Genomic DNA, 14255 nt, shown 5'->3' with positions numbered 1-14255 from the left:
CTCTTTATGGCCCCAAGGACTGTAGCCCACAAGTCTCCTCTGCCCATGGAATTTTCCAGGCAAGAATACTGGAGTAGGTTGCCATTTTCTACTCCAGGGATCTTCCTGATCCAGGGATCAAACCAGTGTCTCTAGCACTGGCAGTCAGATTCTTTACCATTAGCACCAGCTGGGAAGCCCTGCCAGATAGTTAGTAGATGCTCATGAAATATTAGCTGACTCAACGAGTCAGAGTAGGGTAAACAAAAATAATTAAATCCTGGTTCCCAGCTTAACTCACTTAACCTTTAAGTGCCTAAGTTTTCTTATCTATAAAGTAGAAATAGTAACAGCTACTTCTCATGGAAGTATGGCAGCTGGCATAGTGTCCAGCATCTAATATTTATTCAGAAAATGCTCTCTATGATAGAAGGGGTTTTCCTGGTTATTGAAAGTGTATCTAGCGGTGATATTCTCTCTTTTCTAGCTAGTGGATTTTTTCTAAGATGTAATAATAAACAATGTGTTTTGTGCCTTATGTTGGCTGGGACTACCACACAACTCTGAAAGGTGACTCATTATTTCTGTTTAACGGATGAGAGGCAGAAGCACAGAGGGTTAAGCAATTCTCTCCTTTCCAATGAAGCTGCTGCTGCTGTTAAGTTGCTTCAGTTGTGTCCGACTCTGTGCGACCCCATAGACGGCAGCCCACTAGGCTCCCCCATCCCTGGGATTCTCTGGGCAAGAACACTGGAATGAGTTGCCATTTCCTTCTCCAATGCATGAAAGTGAAAAGTGAAAGTGAAGTCGCTCAGTCGTATCTGACTGAGCAACCCCATGGACTGCAGCCTACCAGGCTCCTCCGTCCATGGGATTTTCCAGGCAAGGGTACTGGAGTGGGGTGCCACTGCCTTCTCCATCCAATTAAGCTAGTAAGTATAAAAGCTGAGATTTGAACCCAGAGTTAGTAACCATGCTTTTCACTTTATATTTTCACTGCTTCTCAGTGTGTACATGAGGAAGCTGATGGAAAAAGGAGTGGCTGTCAGTTGCTTTATTTCCTCCACAGTAGCATGAGGGGGTGAAAGATAAGCATGAGGGTGCTGGGTGTGCTTCTTCTCATCTCCTTGGTGGAAGTAATTCTTTTGCTCCAGCCAAATCTTGTCAGGGTTTAGCGGTTTCCTCTCCAGTGCCCACAGCTAACCTTAATTTATCCTTCTCACCTTTAAGAGGGCTGGGGGCTGCCTGTGGCTGTCACAGTAGAAGGGGGGCTGGCACACAATTTTGATATATGCAGGACAGCCCTCCATAGTGAAAGGCTTTCTTGCTGAAAATGTTCAACATGCCTCCATTAATTTTTTCCTTGAATATCTTTTCCACAACCCCTACTAATTAAAAGCATATACTTTCTTCAAGGGTCAGCTTAAGTGACTGCTTTGGGACTCCAAAATTCAGTCCTCCCTGTTTAATTGCATTCCATCTTTTCCTCTCTTTGGTTTCATAAATATTTGTTGAGTGACAGCTGATGCAAGTGCAGAGGGGACTCATATGAATTAGATGGTCCCTGTCTATAAGAAGACTGAGATCCTGATGGGGAGTTGAGTTCAGAGGAGGAGGTGCTGCCTATTTGTGGAGGGGTTAGGGAACATGAGCTGGCTCTTGAAGGACTGGCAGGATTCTTGATTAATGGATATGGTGGAATGAGCACTCTTGTTGGCAGAAATCCAAAATGACAGAGGTGCAAACATCCAAGGGTGGTTCAGAAAATGGCAAGGGTTTAGGTTGAAATTTTATCACAAGCTTGACACAAGGAAATGGAAGGAGTTTTGAGAAAGAAATGGAAAGCTGTATTTAGGTTATTGAGGTCTTAATATTTAAAGAGTTTTGTCTTTAAATTTAGCAGTAGGGAGCCATCACAGGTTATTTGTTTAAGCAAGATTGTGACACGAATTACTTGATGATTTTGGATGTTGTATGTGGGTGTGAGGTATATTAGGAGTTGTAATAAGAGGAGACTAGAGGAAGGGAGACAAGAAGGCTCCTGTAGCCATCCTTTGTAAGATGCACAGAGGTAGCAGCAGTGAGGATGAAAAGGGAGAGATAAAAATGAACAAAGAATGGCCACAGCTTAGTGGCTGACTAATGTGAGAGTGAGGCCATAGCTTGGGCTACCAGAAAAATGATGGAGTCCCTAATGGACGTTGGGAATTGAGTAGTGGCTTTGAGAGGCCGAAGGTGGTTGGTTAATCTTATATGTGCAATGTCTGAGGGTTTTGCAAATTAAGGGTTGCATGTTAGTGGACATGTGTGGCAAGCAGTTAGTAATCCTGGTCTGGGGCTCAGAGGAATAGAAATAGGGCTGGAAAGATGGCGCCACCTGCTATGACATGATTATTAAAGCCATCAGTGGAGATGAGCCATTTGTAAGACAAGTGAAAGACTGAAGGGAGGACTTGGGTTTAAATGTCCACATTAATGGGAGCATGAAGAGGCAGATTAGGAACCAGTAAGGTAAGATATAAAGAAAACAAAGGGAAGGGCTGCTGCTGCTGCTAAATCGCTTCAGTCATGTCCGACTCTGTATGACCCCATGGATGGCAGCCCATCAGGCTCCCCCATCCCTGGGATTCTCCAGGCAAGAACACTGGAGTGGATTGCCAGTTCCTTCTCCAACGCATGAAAGTGAAAAGGGAAAGTGAAGTCGCTCAGTCGTATCCGACTGTTCGCGACCCCAAGGACTGCAGCCCACCAGGCTCCTCCGTCCATGGGAGTTTCTAGCAAGAGTACTGGAGTGGGGTGCCATTGCCTTCTTCGAAAGGGAAGGGAGTGTTTTGTAAAAAAGACAACAGCCCTGGAGGGTTCGCTATGGCTGATTCCCTGGAGGGTAAGGATGAGGATTAAGTGTCTTGAATTTCATGACTGAAACCTTTGAAATAGCGATTCAGTAGGGAGATGGTGCTGGAAACCAGATCCTCTGCCTTGTGAAACAAAAAGCAAACAAGCATAGCCATTCATCTTTATTTGAGTATATGAGTGTATATATTAGTATCTGCAATGGTATTTATAGTTCAGAGTCATTATGTTTGGATGGTAGAATTTTATGAGCACTGTGATATTTTTATTCCTTTATTTCTCTGTATTGTCTTAGTGTTTTATGAAGCTAGAATTTTTTTTTAAATTAAGGAAACCTCACTGGTTTCTAAAGTTCTGATTTTTAATCCTATATTAAATAAGTGTTTATTGAACACTGATTATACATTGGGTATGTACTGATGAGTCCGAGAAAAATTTTAAGGCATGGCCTCTGTACTTAGGAGCTCACTGGTGGAGAAAACCAACATGTGAACAATAAATGTCAGGCAATGTGATTACTGCTAAAAAAAAGTGTGTAATACACTAAGAGTGCCTCATACCTGAGACCACTAAGAAAGGGCACCTCTCCTGGCAAGAGTAGGGGAGCCTCCCAGAAGAGATGAGATCTGTGCTGTACTTGAGTGGGTCCTATCTAACCACGCGCAGGTGGGTTGTTTGTGAAGAAGCCAGTTCTTACAAATGGGCCTTGTCTCTGTCTTACCAGCCTTGCCCGTTACCTCATGCACTTGCTTATGCATTAGTTTGGAATTGTACTGATTTGTTCATGCTTGTATGGTATGTGTTTTTTAAATTTTGTCTGTCTCTGCATGTTTATTATATTTAATATTTGGACAAATTTCCTCTGAACTTTCACTGCTCACTCTTCTGATTTCTTTTTAAAAGCTATGCTTCCAGCTTTAAAAGCATCCTATGATTTATGATTCATATAGAACATACTATAACATAGACAAAATCTTCTTAGTAAGATACTCAGATATGGATATCGTCATCATGAATATTCTTATTCTAGAATGCTGCTGGACAAGTTTCTATTTAAATCATGCTCACTAGGCATGACTGACTGCAGGAGTTCACGGGGTTTAAGCTTCAGTTTGCTTTATTTTTGGCAAGGTAAGACTGCACCTCCACTCTGGAATAATGCAGGGTATTCAGCAAGGTACAGGCCAAGGCTCCTTTGGGGGTTTTTAGGAGCTAAAGTCAGCCTGTGAGGGACACAAATTGGCTTGTGAGAAGGGGACCTGTGTTGGGGGGCTTCTTAGGAGAATGTAGTAGGAAATTTCATGGATATTCAAGGACAGACTGCAGAGTTCAGCAGGCCTGAGAGGGCCTGGGTACAGCATACATAGCGAACCAGTCCTCTCTCAAGCGTACGGTCTTTTGGGTTTTTCTTCTTTCTTCTCAAGTTGGGCTTCTATAGCTTCATGTGGTTTTTGCTTTCCCATGACTCCAGCGTGCATCTGGGTGAGAATAATCTCTCTAGAGATCTCTTATTTGTTAAAACAAAATTTATCTTGTAAAATGAAACAATCTATGTCCCAGCAAAAAAAGTATTGTGCAGATAGGTATGAAGTTTTGAAAAATTATATTAATTTCAAAATTAGTTTCTCCCTTTTCCAACCTCTCTGGTGCCTCTCCTGGTACATTTCCCTAAAGTCTGAGGTTTATAGCCTTCTGGAAAATGCATAGATACACACACATACACATAAAATGGCTGTAAATGTGCATTTGATCTCTATTTACACAAAAGGTATCTTTACACTTGTTCAATACTTTTAAAAAACTGTAATTTTACATTTTGGCATTCTTCTGTATTGATTGAAGCAAAACTTACTTTCTGTTAAGTGATTATATCTGGATAGATGATATTTTGTTTTATGTAATTATTATGATTTATCATACAGTCTCTCCATAGTGATGGACCTTGAGGTTGTATCTTGTTTCCTATTAGAAACAATATCCTTTTGTTGACTAAACTGGTTTATTATTATCGGTTTTATTTTGTTTTTCTGCAGCTTCTACATTGAGTCCAGCTGCTAAAGTTTTTTTTGCTAGGTACTATCTTTAATATTGTTATTTTTTTATACTATAATTTCAGTTTTAACATTTTCCCACTGTGTCAAGATCTGAGAGGGCTTTAAGATTTTTAGGTGGCAAGGATTTTTGTTGTTTTTATTATTAATATTTAGTTTTATTGCAGTGTGGTCAGGGAAGAGTGTTCTAATTCCACTTTCCTGGAATACACTGAGACTTTATTTTGTGGACTAAAGTATTCTATCTTTTTAAAACTAAATAGCCCATCAGTACTAGAAAAGAGGTTTTATGTTAGATTATGCACTTAGATATATCTCTACTGGGTTAACCATTTTGACCGTATGATTCATATTTCTTATTTTGTCTCCTTGTTCTGTTATGACTGACAATATCTGTTACCTATTATTGTGTTTTGCTGATTTCTTCTAAAGATTTCTGTTTTTATAAATTTTGACACTGTCTCTGGTGCTGAAAGATTTATAATACTTATAAATTCATTACGGATTTAAACTTTGGTTATTCTAATAGTATGTAGAATTGTACCTGGTGGTGGTGGTTTAGTTGCTAAGTCGTGTCCGACTCTTGCGACCCTATTGACTGTAGGCTGCCAGGCTCCTCTGTCCACGGGATTCTCCAGGCAAGAATACTGGGGGCGGTTGCCATATCCTTCTCCAGAATTGTACCTGGTGCATAGTAATTGCTCAGTTATTATTATTGAACATACTAATAACACTTTATATTCTTTAATAGTTTTTGCCTTGAACTAACTCTTTTCTAGTATTAATACTGTGATTTTTGTCGTTAACATTGGACTGACTTATCTTTGACCTCCTTTTACTTTTAAACTTTCTGAGTCATGAAGACTCATAGATAGTTTATTTTAGTGTGGATCTCTGTAGATTTGGTTTCGTCTCATTAAAGAATCCTGTATTTATTGATATAATAAATATTTTTGCTCTTTATTGCTGTTCAGTCGCTCAGTCATGTCCAACTCTTTGTGACCCAATGGATTGCAGCACACCAGGCTTCCCTGTCTTTCACCACTTCCCAAAGCTTGCTCAAACTCATGTCCATTGAGTCGGTGCTGCCATTCAACCGTCTCATCCTCTGTCATCCCCTTCTGCGTGCAGTCTTTCCCAGCATCAGGGTCATTTCTAAGGAGTTGGGCTTTTCACATTAGGTGGCCAAAGTACTGGAGCTTCATCTTCAGCATCAATCCTTCCAATGAATATTTAGGGTTGATTTCCTTTGGGATTGACTGGTTGGATCTCTTTGCTGTCCAAGGGACTCTTAAGAGTCTTCTCCAGGACCACAGTTTAAAAGCATCAATTCGTTGGCACTCATCCTGCTTTATGGTCCAACTCTCACATCTGTACGTGACTATTGGAAAAAACATAGCTTTGACTACACAGACCTTTGTTGGCAAAGTGATGTCTCTGCTTTTTAATGCTGTCTAGGTTTGTCATAGCTTCTCTTCCAAGGAGAAAGTGTCCTTTAATTTCATCTGAATGTTTTTAATGCTTCTTAACTTACATTATTACTTTGCCGACTAAGGTTCGTCTAGTCAAGTCTATGGTTTTTCCTGTGGTCATGTTTGGATGTGAGAGTTGGACTGTGAAGAAGGCTGAGCGCCAAAGAATTGATGCTTTTGAACTGTGGTGTTGGAGAAGACTCTTGAGAGTCCCTTGGACTGCAAGGAGATCCAACCAGTCCATTCTGAAGGAGATCAGCCCTGGGATTTCTTTGGAGGGAATGATGCTAAAGCTGAAACTCCAGTACTTTGGCCACCTCATGCGAAGAGTTGACTCATTGGGAAAAACCCTGATGCTGGGAGGGATTGGGGGCAGGAGGAGAAGGGGACGACTGAGGATGAGATGGCTGGATGGCATCACTGACTCGATGGACGTGAGTCTGAGTGAACTCCAGGAGTTGGTGATGGACAGGGAGGCCTGGTGTGCTGCGATTCATGGGGTCGCAAAGAGTCAGACACGACTGAGCAACTGAACTGAACTGCACTGAACTTACATTATATTTTCTGTCTTTAATGCTGCCCACCCCTCCCCTGTTTCTTACCTCATGGTTTGTCTTTTCTTCATGTGATATATATATACATGTGTCTGTATGAGTAAGTGTATGTTTTAATGATAATGTCAAGGATTTATAGTCAATATTTTTGTCTTTTAGAGATTCTTTTTATAACTTTGTATAGTGATTTTAACTTCTGTGTATCAACATATATCAATTACTAGTGACTCAGTGAAACGAGTGAGAAAATTAATGCATAAGCTTTCTCCTTTTTAAAATTAATATGATTTCACTTGGTTAACTTTATAATTTTAAATAGTGTATTTAAATGTCAATTTCTTGATATATCATCTTTAGAAAGTAGAGAAACTTTCCCCCTCTTGTTAATTTGGTTTACTATTTTTTATTATTAAAATGTATAATAGTTCCCTCTGTAAATATACTTCCTACTGCTGCTTTGTATCATTTCTAAATATAAATAATTTCAGATATCCCTATCAGACTTTTTTTCTCCACCTTTATCTCTTTGTTTGCTCAGTTTTGAACTCAAGTCTTTTTTTTTTCAAGTATGAGTCACGAAATCACTGAGCTCTTTCATGTCTGAAAATGTTTATTGTCTCTATTCTTGAATAACAATTTGGCTAAATATAAAAATGTTCACATTTTTTCTCCCTCAGACTATTGTACACATAGATTACAGATTTTCCTCTAATGAGTATTGAGTGTTGGTATGGAGAGAAACCTGAGCTTCTGTTCTGTTCTGTTTGCTTTTCTTTTTGGAGTATGGATCTGTGTGTGTGTGTGTGTGTGTATGTGTGTGTGTGTATCTGTCCTCTGTACCTGAAAAATTCTCTCTCTGCCTTGATATTCAGTTAATTTTACCAGGAAACATCTGTCTGTCTGGACTGTTCATTTCGCCCTCTGATGTATGGGTATTGGACGTTGGGGCAGTCATGCTTGATTGATATTGACTTTGCTTTTCTCTCCGAAATATTGTTTAAAAGTGCTGTGCTAGCATTACTCTACTTGGCAGGAGGCATCTTTTCCTGTGTATCTTTGGAAAAGTAACTTGTTTTAGGACACAGCCTGATCATTTCTTTTATTTCTTTTAATCACCCACAAAGCCTATTTTGAGTGATGTAAGTGAAAGGTTCTTAAATTCTTATGCATATATAAGTGATGAGCCTGGACCCATTTTTCTGCTGCTAATTCATCCCTCTAATCCTCTCTAAATAGAGAGTGTTATTAAGGTTTTACAGAATTTTGTCTAACCATCATCTCTCAAACTCACCACTCTTCTGGGTGAAGAGAGAGAGCTGAGCTAAGAATAGCAGTCATTCCTGGGATCTTCCATCTCTCACTTTCCCCAAATGCTACTTTTCAGATTATGGCATGAAATTGTATCCCTTCTTTGGTTTGATTAATGCTGTACATTTTCGTTTTCTTTGTTGGATCTCAATTTTTTGCTGTTAACGATATTCATTCATTTAGTTTAGAGAAACTTGATACCTGACTTTACTCTTTCTTCTCACCCAGAAGTCATAAAGTTTTTGTAAACAAGCTTAGAACCTTAAAACCACAGCTGATTCCTATTCTTCCTTATAGAACCTAGTCCAAGGCTTGCACGTGATTGGCATTTAATAACTACTTACTAAATGCATGAATGATAAATTTTGTAATAACTTGGGCTAATCCAATGGGCTTCTTAGTGGCTCAGTGGTAAAGAATACACCTGCTAATGCGAGAGACACAGGAGACGTGGGTTTGATCCCTGAGTCGGGAAGATCCCCTCGAAGAGGAAATGGCACCCCACTCCAGGATTCTTGCCTGGACAACCCCATGGACAGAGGAGCCTCGCGGGCTACAGTCCATGGGGTTGCAAAGAGTTGGCCGCGATTTAGTGACTGAGCACACACGGGCTAATCTATGACCTATTGTTGATGTACAGTCACCTTGAAACCCCAAGTCTAATTTTTTATTAATCCACGGAAAAGTGAAAGTGAAGTCACTCAGTCGTGTCCTACTCTTTGCGACCCCATGGACTATAGCCTATCAGGCTCCTCTGTCCATGGGATTTTCCAGGCAAGAGTGCTGGAGTGGGTTGCCATTTTCTTCTCCAGGGAATCTTCCGGACCCAGGAATCGAACCCGGGTCTCCCACATTGCAGGCAGACGCTTTACTGTCTGAGGGAAGCAGAGAAGCAGAGGAAGCAGAGAGGTGATGGGCAAAAGGACAAGGTAAGAGCGGTAGCACATGGAAGAAATGGCCACACTTTACAGTGAGGATATTTAGTGCTCACTTCAGCCCTGGAAGAATTGAGCTCAACTATTTGCTTTTGACCCCTTGTGGTGTATCAGCTCATAGGGCCTCTGAAAAGACACAGGTGAATGAGTAGGGAGTTTATCAGGAGGACCGCTTTTCTTCAGATTAGTTTGTTTCCTTCTTTTTCACTAAACACATCAGTTTTAAGGGCACCATGTGAAATCTGTTTTGTGGATTCCTTTTATTGCCAAAACCAAGGCTCACCTTGGACTATCCTTCATTTTCCCTCTAGGCCTTTCACCGGCTGCTTAGGGGCCACCCACCCAGCTAGTTAGTGACTCTGCATTTAGCCCTGGGCAGATTCAGCTTCAGGCCATTGGGCAGTCCTTTTTCAGAGACCAGAGGAAAAAGATCACAGATCTTTTTGGTGATGAGCCTTTTTATTTATTTCAGTGTCTGTGTATTGGCGTTCTCTCTCTTCCTCCTTCAGGAAAAAAGAACAGGAGTTGGACGGGCAGAAGAAGGTCACTCGCCTTCTTCTGCCTATTGATTTTCCTGTGCCATTCAGCGGTTCATTAGTTTCTCGTAACTACAGTTCTGCATTTAGTGGCAGTTTGGGCTGGGACATCAGCCACTGAGGGGGACTGACTGTGCCTCGGTCACCTAGAGGTAGACTGAAAGGTGACTTTCGGACAACACGAGTGTGGGAGCTTTAGAATCAACGTGTTTTATTGTTGAACTTATATTGGTGGTTTACTATTTCTTAATGACTCCAGTGCTAGCCCACATGAGGCTCTGAGACTTAAAAAAATTAATTTATTTTTGTTGAAATATAGATTTTAATGTTGTGTTAGTTGCAGGTATACAGTGAAGTGACTCAGTTATACATAGACATATATCTATTCTTTTTCAGATACTTTTCCCATACAGGTTACTACAGAATATTGAGTATAGTTCCCTATGCTATATAGTAGGTTTTTGTTGGTTATCTATTTTATGTGTCTAGTGTGTATATGTTAATCCCAAACTCCTGAATTTATCCCTCCCTCCTTTTTGCCTTTGGTAACCATAAATATTTTTTCTGTGTCTGTGGGTCTGTTTCTATTTTGTATGTACTTTCATCTGCATGATCTTTTTAGATTCCACATGTAAGTGATATCATATGATATTTGTTTTTCTCTGTCTGGCTTATTTCACTTAGTATGATTATCTCTAGGTGCATCCATGCTGCAAATGGCATTATTTCATTTTTTTGGCTGAGTAATATTCCATTGTGTAAATATACCTCATTTTCTTTATTCATTCATCTGTCAATGGATATTTAGGTTGCTTCCATGTCTTGGCTACTGTAAATAGTACTGTAATGAATATGGAATGCCTGTATATTCTCAAATTATGGTTTTTCTCTGTCCAGGAGTGGGATTACTGGATCATATGGTAATTCTACTTTTTTGTTTTTTAGGGAACCTCCATACTGTTTTCCATAATAGCTACACCAGTTTTTCAATCCCACCAATAGTGTAGAAGGGTTTTTTTTTCTTCACCTTCTCTCCAGCATTTCTTATTTGTAGACTTTTTGATGATAGCCATTCTGATCAGCGTGAGGTGATACCTCATTATAGTTTTGCTTTGCATTTCTCTAATAACTAGTTGCGTTGAGAATCTTGTCATGTACCTTTTGGTCATCTGTATGTCTTCTTTGGAGAAATGTCTATTTAGATCTTCTACCCATGTTTGATTGGGTTATTTGTTTTTATTTATTTTTTATTGAGTTGCATGAGCTGTTTGTATATTTTGGAGATTAATCCGTTGTCAGTTGCAAATATTTTCCCCCACTCTGTAGGTTGTCTTTTCATTTTGTTTATGATTTCCTTTGCTGCGCAAAAGTTTAAAGTTTAATTAAGTCCCAATTATTGATTTTTGTTTTCATTTCCATTATTCTAGGAGATGGATCCAAAAGAATATTGCTGTGATTTATGTCAAATAGTGTTTTACCTATGTTCTCCTCTAGGAGTTTTATAATATCTGGTCTAGCATTTAGGTCTTTAACATGTTTTGAGTTTATTTTTTGTGTGTAGTGTTAGGGAGTTGCCATTTCTTTCCCGAGGGGATCTTCCCGACCCAGGGATCGAACCAGTGTCTCTTATGTCTCCTGCAGTGGCAGGGGGATTCTTTACCAGTAAGCACCAACTGGGAAGCCCCTGTGGTGTTGGAGAACATTCTAATTTCACTCTTTTACATGTAGCTGTCCAGAGACATTTTTATAGAATCCACTATGAGGAAGTGGTTCAGGGAGAGGTGGGGTTGACCTGGTGCATGAATATCAGAATGTATGCTGACGTACGTTAATTACACAGAAGTTTAAAAACTTTTTATAATCTCCAAAGTAGGGAATTGAAAAACATACAAATGTAAACAGAGCATGATTATGAACCCTCATGTACGCAGCTTCAATAATAATCTTGCATGATCAGTCTTATGTCATGTACGCCCTGTATTTTTTCCACTCATATTTTTCCAGACAGCATATTGTTATACCTGTAAATATTTCAGGATATATTGATAAAAGATAAGGACTAAAAATACAGCCACAAATATAGTTATCACAACTAAAATAATTAGCAATATATCTTTAATATCATTAAATAACTAGTCAGTGTCCTAATAATCTCATAACTGTTATTTTTTTAAAGTTTGTTTTTGTGAATCCAGTTTATTTTATATTTGGTATGTATCATAAATCATAAGCACCTTTTAATCCTGAGGTTTCCCCTTTCAGTTTATTTATTTTTATTAGCAGTTTATTTTTTGAAGAAGTTGCGTGATTTGTCTTGGAGCATTTCTTACTGAGAGTCTGGATTTTGCTTATTTGTACACCCACGGTGTTGTCTAGCATGTTGTCCTGACCTGTGTTATTCCTGTAAATTGGTAATCTAGAAGTTCGATCAGATTCAGCTTTAATTTTTTGGCAACACTCTTTCTTAGGGTGTTCTTCCATCAGGATGCCTGACTTTCCTTTGTGATTGCTAAAAATGTGTGGAATTTAAATCTCTCTGGTATAATGTTTGGCACAACCTAAGCCTGGAATATGTTGGCTTATTTTTTAAAGTGTGTCCTCTGCTGATAACTGTAACCAGAACTCCTCAGGAAGTCTTTAGACATCAGTCCTGCCAAGATAAAGCAACAGATGTGCTACTACTTTACAGCCACACGGGAACTCCTCACTGCAACTTGAAACCTGGGCAAGGTGCCCCTCTCTTGCGGCAGAAGGTCCTGGAGCTGAGCTGTTCTCTGGTGGAGCAAGACCTGCCCCTGCTCTTAGTTGCAAACACAGGTCATGTTCAGTCCATTTGTACTTATCAACAGAAAAAATATTATTGACAGCCTGCTTTCCCAATTGCTGCAAAGAGGCACGGCCTATGACTCTAGGGGATTGTCTTCTGAAAACAAAACAAAACAAGGATTATTGTTCTTATCTTCTGAGGGATTCTGTTACCACAAAGATAAAGTCTCTTTTTTCTTTCTACTGAAGTATGGTTGGTTTACAATGTTGTCTTGGTTTGTGGAGTACAGCAAAGTGACTTAGTTATATATACATATAAATATTTATGTGTGTTCTTTTTCAGATTTTTTTCATTATAGGTTATTACAAAATACTGAATATAGTTCCCTGTGAGATACAGTAGGACCTTGTTGTTTAAAGTGAAGTCGCTCAGTCGTGTCCGACTCTTTTGCAACTCCATGGACTGTCGCCTACCAGGTTCCTCGGGCGACAGTCCATGGAGTTTTTCAGGCAAGAGTACAGGAATGGGTAGCCATTTCCTTCTCCAGGGGATCTTCCAGGCCCAGGGATCAAACCTGGGTCTCCTGAATTGCAGGCAGACGCTTTACCATCTGAGCCACAGAGAAGCCCCGTTGTTTAAAGTCTCTTATTAAATATGTCTGCTTTTCTATCTATCTATCTGATGGCTTAAGTAATGAGAAGTTGGATATATCCTAGATATTTTGCTAATTGTGATGCATAGGGAAAAGTAGGGAAACATTCCTTTAATACCTAGGTTACCGTTATGTACTAGATGGAGATTTCTTTCGTAGGTGATGTCCTCCTTGCCTTGCTGATGGCTTTTCCCCATAGTGGAAGGGTTTGGATGCCACAGGAAGAGAGGGGACAGCAGAATCTTGCTCTGAGAGAGTAGTGACTTTGATCAGAAATCTGTCTGTGGTATTGACTTCTGTAGTATTACTACATAAAAAATCAAAGAGTATTCATCAAGTCTTCACTCTAGAACAGCCACACTACAGACATGTCCAGGTCCATGAGAAATATGAATTGGGGTGCAAACTGCATGAGCCCGTCTCATGCTGAAAAATGCCATCACTCACATCTTCCCAGATAGATTTGTCTTTCTATTTGTTTTGCATTGAGAGCAACCCATGTAACTTGAGATTTCAAGTCTCCTGAGTGAAGTGAAAGTCGCTCAGTTGTGTCCAACTCTTTGCAACCCCATGGCCTACACAGTCCATGGAATTCTCCAGGCCAGAATACTGGAGTGCATAGGTGTTCCCTTCTCCAGGGATCTTTCCAAACCAGGGATCGAACCCAGGTCTCCAGCATTGCAGGCAGATTCTTTACCAGCTGAGCCACCAGGGAAGTCCAAGAAAACTGGAGTGGGTAGCCTATCCTTTCTCCAGGGGATCTTCCTGACCCAGGAATTGAACTGGGGTCTCCTACATTGCAGGCAGATTCTTTACCAGCTGAGTTCCCAGGGAAGCCAAATCTCCTGAGGTCACTCTTTAATTCTGTGTTTGAATAAATGATGGAGACCTCATATGGGAGATGCAGGAAACTGCAGTCCCACGTTCATCCCTCTTAGTCCAAACTGCTCCTGACCCTTCTTTGGTCACTCCTGGCTAATTACGTGAGGCCCTGGGTACAGACATAGGCAGAAGAACCATCTACCCACCAAGGTTAACATTCTGGCCAGGAGCAGCTTTTCAGCTGTCTGTAGGGCTGCCTCCCCAAGCAGATTATCACCACTTTTATGGGGCTGTATAAGCAGCCACTGTTTGGGCTGGCTGTTTAA

General features: G+C 40.2%; 1 protein-coding gene across 2 annotated transcripts in view; it reads left to right on the top strand.

The window, feature by feature from the left end:
- Positions 1-3911: 3911 nt before the first annotated feature.
- The window catches only part of MYO3B (myosin IIIB), a 447193-nt gene continuing 436849 nt past the window's right edge, over positions 3912-14255 (top strand). For both annotated transcript variants that reach the window (XM_042242706.2, XM_060409776.1), the window contains exon 1: positions 3912-3963. The gene's annotated coding sequence lies outside the window, so the exon portion shown is untranslated. The remainder of the gene's footprint in view (positions 3964-14255) is intronic.

The sequence above is a fragment of the Ovis aries genome, chromosome 2 (assembly GCF_016772045.2).
Source record: "Ovis aries strain OAR_USU_Benz2616 breed Rambouillet chromosome 2, ARS-UI_Ramb_v3.0, whole genome shotgun sequence".
NCBI classification, from domain to species: domain Eukaryota; kingdom Metazoa; phylum Chordata; class Mammalia; order Artiodactyla; family Bovidae; genus Ovis; species Ovis aries.
Note: the sequence above shows the minus strand (reverse complement) of the source record. Positions and strands in the feature narration are given on the sequence as shown.